This window comes from Hylobates moloch, unplaced genomic scaffold (assembly GCF_009828535.3).
Source record: "Hylobates moloch isolate HMO894 unplaced genomic scaffold, HMol_V3 SCAFFOLD_15, whole genome shotgun sequence".
Lineage (NCBI taxonomy): Eukaryota > Metazoa > Chordata > Mammalia > Primates > Hylobatidae > Hylobates > Hylobates moloch.
In genome coordinates, this window is record NW_026652290.1 from 62,583,998 (window position 1) to 62,596,933 (window position 12,936).

The following is a 12,936-nucleotide window of genomic DNA, read 5'->3' on the forward strand; positions in this document are numbered from 1 at the left end:
GATGTTGAGCACCTTTTAGTATGTTTATTGATTATTTTCTTTTTTTTCCTTTTTGAGATGGAGTTTCAGTCTTGTCACCCAGGCTAGAGTGCAGTTGCACAATCTTGGCTCACTGCAACCTCTGCCTCCCAGGCTCAAGTGATTCTCTTGCCTCAGCCTCACGAGTAGCTGGAATTACAGGCATGCACCACCAAGACCGGCTAATTTTTTGTATTTTTAGTAGAGACGGACTTTCACCAAGCTGGGCAGGCTGGTCTCAAACTCCTGATCTCGGGTGATCCGGCCACCTCAGCCTCCCAAAGTGCGAGGATCACAGGCATGAGCCACCTCACCTGGCCTTAGGTATTCATATATTTTCTTTTGTGAAGTCTGGTCAAATCTTTTGTGCACATACATACATATATACACACACATTTAAATGAAACAAGGTCTCATTATATTGCTGAGGCTGAACTTGAACTCCTGGGCTCAAGTAATCCTCCCAACTCAGCATCCCAAGTAGCTGGGACTATAGGCATGTACCACCACATGGGGCTCTATCCTGGTTCTTTTATTTGTTCTTACACAAGCAACTCTTGCTGTTGCATTCAAATAAGAAATGCAGAAAAACAAAAGGAAACAATCAAAATCCTACCAACTGGCAAAGGATTGTGACATTTCTCCAAAGAAGATAAATGACCAGTAAGGAGATGAGAAGATGCTCATTGTCAGTCATGAGGGAAATGCAAATCAAAATGACAGTGAGATGTCACGTTACATCATCCATTAACAGGGTTGCTATTATAAAAATACAGAAAGTGGGCCACGTGGTGGTTCACACCTGTAATTCCAGCACTTTGGGAGGCCAAGGCGGGCAGATCATTAGGTCAGGAGATCGAGACCACCCTCGCTAACACAGTGAAACCCATCTCTACTAAAAATACAAAAAAATTAGCCAGGCATGGTGGCGGGCACCTGTAGTCCCAGCTACTCAGGAGGCTGAGGCAGGAGAATGGCATGAACCCGGGAGGTGGAGCTTGCAGTGAGTGGAGATCATGCCATTGCACTCCAGCCTGGGCAACAGAGCGAGACTCCATCTCAAAAAAAAAAAAAACAGAAAATGGCAAGTGTTGACAAGGATGTGGAGAAATTGGAAATCTCATATGCTGCTGATGGGAATGTAAAATGGTACAACTACTGTGGAGAACAGTTTGAGGATTAGTCAAAAAATTAAACATAGAATTACTATATGAGCCTGCAATTCCACTCCTAAATATAAACCCAAAATAATTGAAATATATGTTCACACAAAAGTTGTACTCAAATGTTTATAGGAGCATTATTCATGATAGCCAAAAGGTACACACAACTCAAATGTCCGTCATCTGATGAATGACTAAACAAAATATGGCAATGTAATATTATTTGGCAATAGAAAAGAATGAAGTACTGACATGCTACAATGTGGATGTGCCTTGAAGACATTATGCTAAAAGAATTCAGACATGAAAGGTCACATATTGTATGATTCCATGTACGTGAAGTGTCCAGAATAGGCAAATCTATAGAGAGAGCATGTAGGTTAGTGGTTTCCAAGGACTTGGAAGAGAAGTGACTACTAATGGATATGGGGTTTCTTTTTCAGGTTGTGAAAATATTCTTTCAGGATGAAAATGGAATGAGATGGTGATGATCATTGCACAACTCTGTGAATATACTAAAAAACACTGAATTGTATACATTAAAGTGGTGAAGTTTATGGTATGTGAATTATATATCAATTAAAAGCACATCCTATCCACCGACCAACTTAAGCAATTAATATGAAGATAGACATTGTCTTCATCCATTTTATGTTGCTATAACAGAATACAACAGGCTGGGTAATTTATAATGAATAGAAATTTATTGGCTTACAGTTCTGGAGGCTGGGAAATCCAAAATTGAAGGGCTGGCATCTGGTGAGAGTTTTCTTGCTGCATGATCCCATAGTGGAAAGTGAGAGAGTTAGAAAGAGACAAAAAGGGATTGAACTCATCCTTCAATAGGGAACCCACTCCAACAATAATGAACCCACTCCTGTGGTAATAGCATAAATCCATTCATGAGGACAGAACCTTCATGACCTAAACACCTTTTGAAGATCCCACCCCTCAACACCTCTACATTAGGGATTAAATTTCTAACACATGAAATTTGGGGGATACATTCAAACCATAGCAGGTATATTTCCAGGTCAACATTAAACAAATATGTACTTTTAGATATATATTATTCATATTATTTGCTAGCCTGCATTGTCACATTACATTTTTTGAATATCAATCTGTGTCAATAAATACAGATCTACATCATCTACGTTTATGGCTACATTATTTTCTTATATAGTTAAAGCAATTATTTAGCCAATTTATCATTGTTAGATATTTAGGCTGTTTCTAGTTTTCTGGTATTAATCAACAGCACCCTTGAATATTCTTTTTGGTTAACTTTTCTAATTATTCCCTTAAGATACATTTCAAGAAAGAGGACTGCTGGATTTTTAAGATATTAAGAAATTGTCGAATTGGCCTCCAGAAGTATGTGGGATTTACCTTCCCACTCAGAAGGGAGAGGGAATGCAAGCCCCTAAATCATCTTCAACACTGCACATTTTTACTCGTTTTCATCTTTGCTTCTTTGTAGGTGGAAAAGCGGAACCACATTCCTGTTTGATTTCTGACAGCTTTTGCTGCTTGCCTTTTCCTTCCTCACCAAGATGATTGGCTGTTGTGTTGTCCCACTTTATTTTCAAGAGCCCCCAGCCTTCCTGAGCCACCTTCTCTTTGGAGGGAGTTCTGTATTTACCAAACATCTATGTATGTATTGAATATCTGTTTGATTTATTGTATTGTATATTGAATATTTTTATATTTATTTTAAATGATTAAATATCTGTATTGTTATGTCCTAATTTACTCTTCACAATTCCCTATGAGGTAGGTATGATACCCCTTGTACAGATAAGAAAACTGTCTCAGAGATCATTGAAGCTGTAAGTGGCAGAACCAGAGTTCAAACCCAAGGCTGCCTCATTCTAAAGTCCCCACTCTTTCCATTCAAACATGGGATCATGCCTATAACTATTTATCTTTCTCTTGACCTTTTTTGAAATCATTCTTCCTAAAGTCTAGTGTGTATTGACTACACACATTTCACATGTTTTTCCCTAGATATTACACGTGAGCTCACTCCTCCTTCTCAGCCAGAATTCAGTTTCAAGCAACAATTCCCTTGATGCTCCCAACATCTAAGAGGGCATTGAGACCCCAAACACAGATGCCCAGTCCCTGAAGCAAGTCCATCCAGACAAGTGGGCTTTGCCTCCCAAGACCACCTGGATGACTGTTATTGGAAACCAGCTTTAGCCAAGTACACAGAGTTGAAGGTGTCATAGAAACTGAGCACACAGAATCCACAGAAAAACAATGAGATTTCTTTTAACAGTGAGTTTTCATCTAAATTGTGCCCAAAAAATGTTGATTTTTCTGTTGCAGTTGACAATTTTCCGGAGCAACTCAATTCAAGATCAATGTGTGTGTAGTAAGAATTTGGCTCCTAAGACTCGAGTTCTTGCAAGTGAAATGAGAGCTTTGATGGCCGGTTTTCAAAGCTATTGCAGAGTTGAGGACTGAGCAGGTATAAGAGAGGTAGATTCTGATGTGATGAACAAACAATGTGTTCTCCTATCACAGGCTCACTTGATCTTCCAACAACATGTTCAGCCAACCTGTGTAGGTATTTTAGTCCCACTTTGTAGGTTAAGAAATTGAGGATTAGGCGGGGCGTGGTGGCTCATGTCTGTAATCCCAGCACTTTGGGAGGCCAAGGCAGCGGATCACCTGAGGTCAAGAGGTCAAGACCAGCCTGGCCAACATGATGAAATCCCATCTCTACTAAAAACACAAAATTAGCCAGTCATAGTGGTGTGCTCCTGTAGTCCCAGCCACTATGGAGGCTGAGGCAGGAGAATCGCTTGAGCCTAGGAGGCAGAGGTTGCATTGAGCCAAGATCGCATCATTGCACTCCAGTCTGAGCAACATAAGTGAAACTCCTCTGTCTCAAAAAAAAAAAAAAAAGAAAGAAAGAAATTGAGGGTTAAAGTTAAAAGTAGCTTGAGATCTCCCTACTAGTAACAAGTAGAGCCCAGTTAAAAATAGCTTGAAGGCCGGGAGCGGTGGCCCATGCCTGTAATCCCAGCACTTTGGGAGGCCAAGGCGGGCAGATCACAGGTCAAGAGATCAAGACCATCCTGGTTAACACGGTGAAACCCCATCTCTACTAAAAATACAAAAAATTAGCCAGGCGTGGTGGCGGGCACCTGTAGTCCCAGCTACTCGGAAGGCTGAGACAGGAGAATGGCGTGAACCCGGGGGCAGAGCTTGCAGTGAGCTGAGATCACGCCACCGTACTCCAGCCTGGGCGACAGAGCATGACTCCATCTCACCAAAAAAAAAAAAAAAAAAAACTAGCTTGAGATCTCCCTGATAGTAAGAAGTAGAGCCCAGATCTCAGATCTTCCACCAACCTGGGCCTTGGCCATAGTCTCCAGGCCTATTCTCTTCATTAACTCACTTCCTGGCCCTGGGGCCTTTAATTTTGGAACCCTCTTCTACTTAGTCTCTTCTTAGCACATGTCGCCTTGTTCTGATTATCTATTGCTACAGAATAAACCACCCCAAGCTTAGCAACATAAAACAATCATTTTATTATGCTCCCAGATTCTGCAAGTTGAGCATTTGAACAGGGCACTCTTGGGTGTCTTTTCTCTGCACCATAGTGCTTGAGTCCTCAGCTAGGAAGATGCAAACAGGTAGGGGTGACTCCAAAGGCTGGGTGCTGAAATCATCGAGAACTGCACTGTCCAGTACAGTAGCCACTAGTCACATGTGGCTATTTAAATGTGAATTAAAATTAAATACAATTTAAAATTTAGTTACTAGGTGGCACTGATCACATTTTAAGGCTTGCTAGTCACATGTGGCTAGTGTCTACCACATTGGACAGTACAGATATTAAACATTTCCATGACTGTAAAAAGTTCTTTTGGAAAGCCTGTTCTGGAGGCTTCCTCACTCAAATGCCTGGTGCCTGGGCTGGCATAACTTGAAGGCTGGACTCAACTGAGATCTTTGACTGGTTTTGGCTTCTCATACCATGGCTGCTAGAGAGAGTGTCCTAAGAGAAGCATCAGGAGAGTGAGAGTTCTAACAGATCAAAGTGGAAGCTCAAGGCTTCTTGTAATCCATCCTTGAGTCATGTGCATCCCTTCTGCCACATTCTATTGGTTACGTGCCAGTAGGGTTTGCCAGATAAAATACAAATATTGCATGGGTGTATTAGGCTGTACTTGCATTCCTACAAAGAAATACAAAGAAAAGAGGTTTAACTGGCTTATGGTTCTGCAAGCTTTATAGGAAACATGGTGCCAGCATCTGCTCAGCATCTGAGGAGGCCTCAAGAAGCTTTTACTCATGGTAGAAGATGAAGCAGGAGCAGACACTTCATGGTAAAAGCAGGAACAAGAGAGAGTGGGAGGGGAGGTGCCACACACTTTTAAATGACCAGATGTGTCAAGAACTCACTCTCTATCTTGAAAACAGCACCAAGCCATGAGGGATCCATCCCCATGACCCAAATACCTCCCATCAGGCCCCACCTGCAGCACTGCAGACTACAATTCATCATGAGATTTGAGCAGGGACAGACATGCAAAATATATCATTCTGCCCCAGCCCCTGCCAGATCTTGTGTCCTCACATTGTAAAATAAAATCATACCTTCCCAATAGTTCCCCAAAGTCTTAACTCATTCTAGCACTAACTCAAAAGTCCAAAGTCCAAATTCTCATCTGAGAAAAGGCAAGTCCCTTCCATCTGTGAACCTATAAAATTAAAAAGAAGTTATTTACTTCCAAGATACAATGGGGGCATAGGCATTGTGTAAATACTCCCATTCCAAAAGGGAGAAATCAGCCAAAAGAAAGGGGCTACAGAGCCCATGCAAATCCAAACCCTAGCAGGGCAGTCATTAAATCGTAAGGCTCCAAAATAATCTCCTTTGACTCCATGTCCCGCATCCAAAGCACACTGGTGTGAGGGCTGGGCTCTCAAGGCCTTGAGCAGCTCCACCTCTGTGGCTTTACAGGGTCCAGCCCTTAAGCTGCTCTAACAGGTTGTTGAGAGCCTGCAGCTTTTCCAGGCACAAGGTGTAAGCTGCTGGTGGATCTATCATTCTTGGATCTGGAGGGCAGTGGCCCCCTTCTCACAATGCCACTAGGCAGTGCCCCAGTGGAGACTGTGTAGGGGCTCCAACCCCACATTTCCCCTCCACACTGCCCCAGTAGATGTTCTCTGTGGGGCTCTGCCCCTGCAGTAGTCTTCTGACTGGGCACCTGGGCTTTTCCTACATTCTCTGAAATCTAGGTAGAGGGTGCCAAGCCTCATTCACTCTTGCACTCTGTGCACCCGCAGGCTTAACACCATGTGGAAGCCACCAAGGCTTACAGAGACTTGTATTCTCCAAAGTGACAGCATGAGAAGTATCTGCGGCCCTTTGAGCCAAGGCTGGAGCTAGAGCAGCCAGGATGTGGAAAGGAGTGTCCCAAGGCTGCATAGAACAGCAGGGCCCTGGGCCTGGCCCCCAGAACCATTTAGTCCTTCTAGGCCTCAGAGGCTGTGATGGGAGGGGTTGCCTGAAGGTCTCTGAAATGCCTTCAAGGCCTTTTTCCCATTGTCTTGGCTATTAACACTTGGCTCTTTTTCAGTCATGCAAATCTCTCTAGCAAGTGGTTGCTCCACAGCCTGCTTGAATTCCCCTCCAGAAAAAGCATTTTCTTTCTCTGCCACATGATCAGGCTGCAAATTTTCTCTATGCTCTGTCTCCCTTTTAAATATAGGTTCCAACTTTAAGTCATTTACTTGCTTCTACATTTGAGTGTAGCTAGGCTGTTAGAAGCCACCAGGCTACCTCTTGAATGCTCTGCCAGATACCCTAAATCAACTCTCTTTAATTCAAACTTCTACACATTCCTAGAGCATGAACAGAATGCAGCCAAGCTCTTTGCTAAGGCATAACAGGCACAGCCTTTGCTTCAAGTCCCAATAAGTTCCTCATTTCCATCTAAGACCTTGTCAGCCTGGATTTCACTGTCAATATCACTATCAGCATTTTGGTCAGAACCATTTAACCAGTCTCTAAGAAGTTCCAAACTTTTCCTTATCCTCCTGTCTTCTTCTAAGCCCTCCAAATTCTTCCAACCTCTGCCTGTTACCCAGCTCCAAAGCTGCTTTCACATTTTCAGGTATCTTTATAGCAATGCACCACTCCAACTACCAATTGTCTGTATTAAGCCATTCTTGCATTACTATAAAGAAATACCTAAGGCTGGGTCACTTATAAGAAGAAACGGTTTGATTGGCTCAGGGTTCTGAGGTTTTACAGGAAACATAGTTCTGGCATCTGCTTCTGGGGAGGCCTCTGGAACCTTTATTCATGGCACAAGATGAAGCAGGAGCAGGCACTTCACATGGTAAAAGTAAGAGCAAGAGAAAGTTGGAGGGAGGTGCCACACACTTTTAAATGACCACATCTCTTGAGAACTCACTCACTATCACAAAGACATCACCAAGAAATGAGGGATCTGCCCCCACGACCCAAATGCCTCCCACTAGGCCTCACCTCCAGCATTGCAGATTACAATTCAACATGAGGTTTGCGTGGAGACAAACATCCAAACTATATTAATGAGACATACTTCTATATAACAAATGCCATTTGTTGTTCATCTGAAATTCAAATTCAACTGGGCATCATGCATTTTCATTTACTAAATCTGGTAACCTCACATGGGAATCACTAAGGCCAGCCAGATTCAATGGGAGAATTCAATCCACCTCTTGATGAGGGAATGACAAGGTCACATTGCAGAAAGGTATGGGGGATGGGAGACATTGTGGCCATCTTTGGAAAATATAATCTGCCACATGTTGCCAAGGAGGTCCTCATAGAGTTGAGGTTAAAGCCTTTCATGGCTTTCCATTACCTAAAAGATGACATTTAAGTTTCATGGCCTGAAGGAATAGAATTGCAAGAAAAGATCTGCTTTTATCTCTTTTTTCCTTCACTTTGAGCTTTGAGGAACCGTCCTCAGATAATAGGTCTAAATCCTATTGCCAGCAGGCATTTGTCTCTGCCAGCTCTGTAACCAAAATTAACTATACATTAAGAAAAACAGCCTGTAATCCCAGCACTTTGGGAAGCCAAGGTGGGCAGATCACTTGAGGTCAGAAGTTCAAGACCAGCCTGGCCAACATGGTGAAACCCCATCTCTACTAAAAATACAAAAATTAGCTAGGCATGGTGGTGGGTGCCTGTAATCCCAGCTACTGTGGAGGCTGAGGCAGGAGAATCACTTGAACCTGGCAGGCAGAGGTTTAAATGAGCCGAGATTGCACCCCTGCACTACAGCCTGGGCAACAGAGCGAGACTTAGTCTCAAAAAACAAATAAACAACAACAAAGACAGATAATCCATAGCACCATCATAGACCATGTTTCTTCTAAAGTAAAGCCTCCTGAAGTGACAGTATACTGGGGACACATTGAATAATCAGGGAACTTATGCGAAGAGCAAACGGTTTCCCATCTGTGGCTCCCAGAGGTCCAGCTTAGCAAGAGAGACTCCTGTGCACAGCTCCCTATAATCCAACATAAGGACACACTGAAGGAATGAACAATGTTTCATGAAGACAGAGATTAACCCCTCTCACCAACACTGAGCATATGTATACTTTATATAACAGTTGAAGCTATCAGCTTGTTTGGAGATATAGGTGTTTATTAGCAGAATTTTCATGCTGCTAATAAAGATATACTCAAGACTGGGCAATTTACGAAAGAAAGAGGTTTAATGTACTTACAGTTCCACATGGCTGGGGAGGCCTCACAATCATGGCAGAAGGCAAGGAGGAGCAAGTCATGTCTTAGGTAGATGGCGGCAGGCAAAACCTGTGCAGAAAAACTCCTCTTTATAAAACCCATCAGATCTCGTGAGACTTATTCACTATCACGAGAACAGCATGAGAAAGAACCGCCCCCATGACTCAATTACCTCCCACTGAGTCCCTCCTGCAACACATAGAGATTGTAGGAGTTACAATTCAAGCTGAGATTTAGGTGCGGAAAACTCTGTCAGGCCTGCAAGGGTGAGGCCAAGTTTCTACATGAAGGTGTGGTCAGTCCCAATGTCAAGCTCTAGACAGCCTGGAGAAGAGTATGTTCCCTCATTCTCATGTTGCACCCAGGTGTCCAAATGTCCTTGGAACCCAGGAGGGTGCTCTTCAGTGGACAGTGTTAAGATGGCATGCCCATGTGGAGACCAGTCAGGAGCGACGAAACAAGGACATTTCCAAATCAAAAGTGACTTTGATCTAATTAATCACTTCACTGAGATTTATGATGTATTCTGTGCTTCTTTTCCTTATTTTGGACAAGTGTGAAGAGGGGGCTGGGACCAAGAGGGGAGACAGCAAGTTCATCAGGAAATGTTAAGTGAAAATAGATAGGATATTAAACTAGATCATAGACACACACACACACACACACAGAGATACTAAACTAGATCATCATACACACACACACACACACACACACACACACATATATATATGCACATACACATACATTCTGTGATGGTTAATTTTATGTCTCAGTTTGACTGGGCTTAGGAATGTATAGCTAACTGGTAAAACATTCTCTCTGGGTGTGTCTGTGAGAATGTTTCTGGAAGAGAGTAGCATCAGGATCAGCAGACTGAGTAAAGAAGATACCCTCACCAACGTGGGTGGGCATGATCCAATCTGTTGAGAACCCAAATAGAATGAAAAGGCGGAGGAAGGGTGAATTCATTCTCTCAGCTAAAGTTCAGATATCCATCTTCTCAGGCCCTCAGACATCAGTGCTTCCAGTTCTTAGGCCTTCAGACTTAGACCGGGACTTGAACCATCAGCCTCCCACTTCTTAGGCCTTCAGACTCTGACCAGGATACACGCCATCCACCACACCCCACCCTCTACCCTGTTCTTAGGTCTTTGGCTTAGAACTGGGACTTATACCATTGGCTTCCCTGGTTCTCGGGCCTTTGGGCTTGGACTGGAACTACATCACCAACTCTCCTGGTCTCTGAGACAGGAAAAACCAAATTGCTTTCCCTACCCTCACACACTCACCGCTCAATACTTCACCTCTAGTCACCAAAATGTGTGTCATCAGCCAATTCTCCATCAGGTGCCAACTAGGTATACCCAATTTAACTCAATTCTGACATTATCTACCTGGAGTTAGCGTCAGATACCACAGGTTAAGGGCTCAGTCCCACAAGAAGTCCCAGAAGAGTGCCCCCACTTCAGATGCCAGTCACAAATTCTCCAGGTTGTGACTGTACATCTGACCAACCAGCCATAAATTGGGAGTTTCCATTAATCCCTCCTCAGGTTCAATTAATTTGTTAGCGTGGCTTACAAAACTCAGGGAAACTATTTATGTTTACCCATTTATTATAAAGGACCTTAAAAAGGATACAGAAGAACAACCAAAGAGAAGAGATGCATAGGGTGAGGTATGTAGGAAGGGGCATGGAGATTCCGTGCCCTTGTCAGCACACCACCCTCTGGTACCTACATGTGTTCAGCAACGAGGAAGCTCTCTGAATCCCATAGTTCAGGGATTTTTATAGCAGCTTTATCACATAGGCATGATGGATTATTGACTCAGTCTCCAGTCCTTCTCACCCTCCCAGAGGATGGGGGTTGAAGCTGAAAGTTCTAAGCTTCTAATCATGGCTTGGTCTTTCTGGTGACCAACTCCCATCCAGAAGCCCACCAAGAGTCACCTAATTAGAACAAAAGATCCTCCTATCACCCAGGAATTCCAAGGGATTGGGGGCTCTGTGCCAGGAACCAGGGACAGAGAACAAATATGTATTTCTTATTTTACCACAATGTCACAATCTACAGCTTACCTATGGCAGATTATGGGACTTCTCAGCCTCCACGATCACGTGAACCAATCCGTCACAATATATATCTTCCTATATATCCATATATATCATATTGGTTCAGGCCGGGTATGGAGGCTCATGCCTGTAGTCCCAGCACTTTGAGAGGCCGAGACAGGCACATCACTTAAGGTCAGGAGTTCAAGACCAGCCTGGCCAACATGGTGAAACCCTGTCTCTACTAAAAATAAAAAATTAGCCAGGCATGGTGGTGAGCACCTGTAATCCCAGATACTTGGGAGGCTTAGGCAGGAGAATTGCTTGAACCTGGCAGGCAGAGGTTGCAGTGAGCTGAGATCATGCCACTGCACTCCAGCCTGGGCGACAGAGCAAGACTCTATCTCAGAAATAAATAAATAAATTAACATATATATCATATAGGTTCTGTTAATTTGGAGAACCCTAATACATACAAACACACACACACACACACACACACACACACGTTGATTTATTTTCTCCGTGTATTCTATATTCCCTTTAATTAGCAATGAGCATACATTACTTTTATAATAAGAAACACATGAACATTATTTCAAAACGGAAAGAAAGAAGCAACAGACTACTATTTTTTTTTTTTTTTAAGACAGGGTCTCACTCTGTCACATAGGCTGAAGTGCAATGGCACCATCTCTGATTGCTGCAACCTCTGCCTCCAGAGTAGCTGGGACTACAGACACAAGCTACCACACCTGGCTAATTTTTGTAGAGACGCGGTTTCGCCATGTTGGCCAGGCTGGTCTCAAGCTCCCAGGCTCAAGCTATCCACTGCCTTGGCCTCCCAAAGTGCTGGGATTACAGGTGTGAGCCACCGTGCCCAGCTGAGTAACAGACTATTGATGGAATTCCAAGTTAAAGAGAACACAAACTAAAGAGGTATTAGTGCCAGTCATAGCTGATTACTTACCTAGCTGCCATTTCTTCTTCCTTCTTGTAGGCAGAAACCTGATTTGATTCAGGGTCAGTATGCACAACTGAAAAAGATTAATCATAATTAGTCCAAAGCTCATCCTCATTGTCAGCAATTGGTTGGTCTAAGGGTAGTCACATGACTTAGTTCTGGCTAATAAAACACAAGTGGGGCCAGGCACGGTGGCTCACACCTGCAATCCTAGCACTTTGGGAGGCTGAGGCAGGTGGATTGCCTGAGCTCAGGAGTTTGAGACCAGCCTGGGCAACACAGTGAAACCCCATCTCTATTAAAATACAAGAAATTAGCCGGGCATGGTAGTGTGCGCCTGTAGTCCCAGCTAGTCAGGAGGCTGAGGCAGAAGAGTTGCTTGAACCTGGGAGGTGGAGGTTGCAGTGAGCCAAGATCGCACCACTGCACTCCAGCCTGGGCCACAGAGCGAGACTTTGTCTCAAAACAAAACAAAACAAAACACAAGTGGACACCTACTCATAGCTGTTAGGGAAGATTTTACTCATTTGTTAAAAATAAGAGAAAGAATCACAAGAGGAAAAGGTCCACTATATCCTCTTCCTTAACCATCTTGTGAGGGTGCTGTCATGTGAAGATAATACTCAGTGCTACAGCAGCCATCTGATGGCCGCCGGGGAGATTTGTCAACATGCCGAGATGGCAGAAAGAAAAGTGAGAAGGCTCCTGGTCTCCAATGACACTACTGAGCCACCCGATTAACCCCAAAACTGCCCACTACTAACCAGACTTGTTATACAAAATAACTGTATTGTTTGCTTGTTTGTTTGTTTGTTTGTTTGTTTGTTTTGAGACATGGTCTCACTCTGTTGCCCAAGCTGTGGTGTGATCACAGCTCACTGCAGCCTCAACCTCCCAGGCTCAAGCGATCCTCCTGCCTCAGGCTCCTGAGTAGCTGGGACCATGGGCACATGCCACCATGC

General features: G+C 43.6%; 1 long non-coding RNA gene across 1 annotated transcript; it reads right to left on the reverse strand.

Moving 5' to 3' along the window:
• Positions 1-1,906: 1,906 nt before the first annotated feature.
• Positions 1,907-12,038, reverse strand: LOC131381300 (uncharacterized). Its single transcript, XR_009209944.1, has 3 exons — positions 11,981-12,038; positions 8,939-9,026; positions 1,907-1,955 (listed from the first exon to the last, which is right to left on the reverse strand). It is a non-coding gene; the product is annotated as an uncharacterized LOC131381300 (long non-coding RNA).
• Positions 12,039-12,936: the final 898 nt, after the last annotated feature.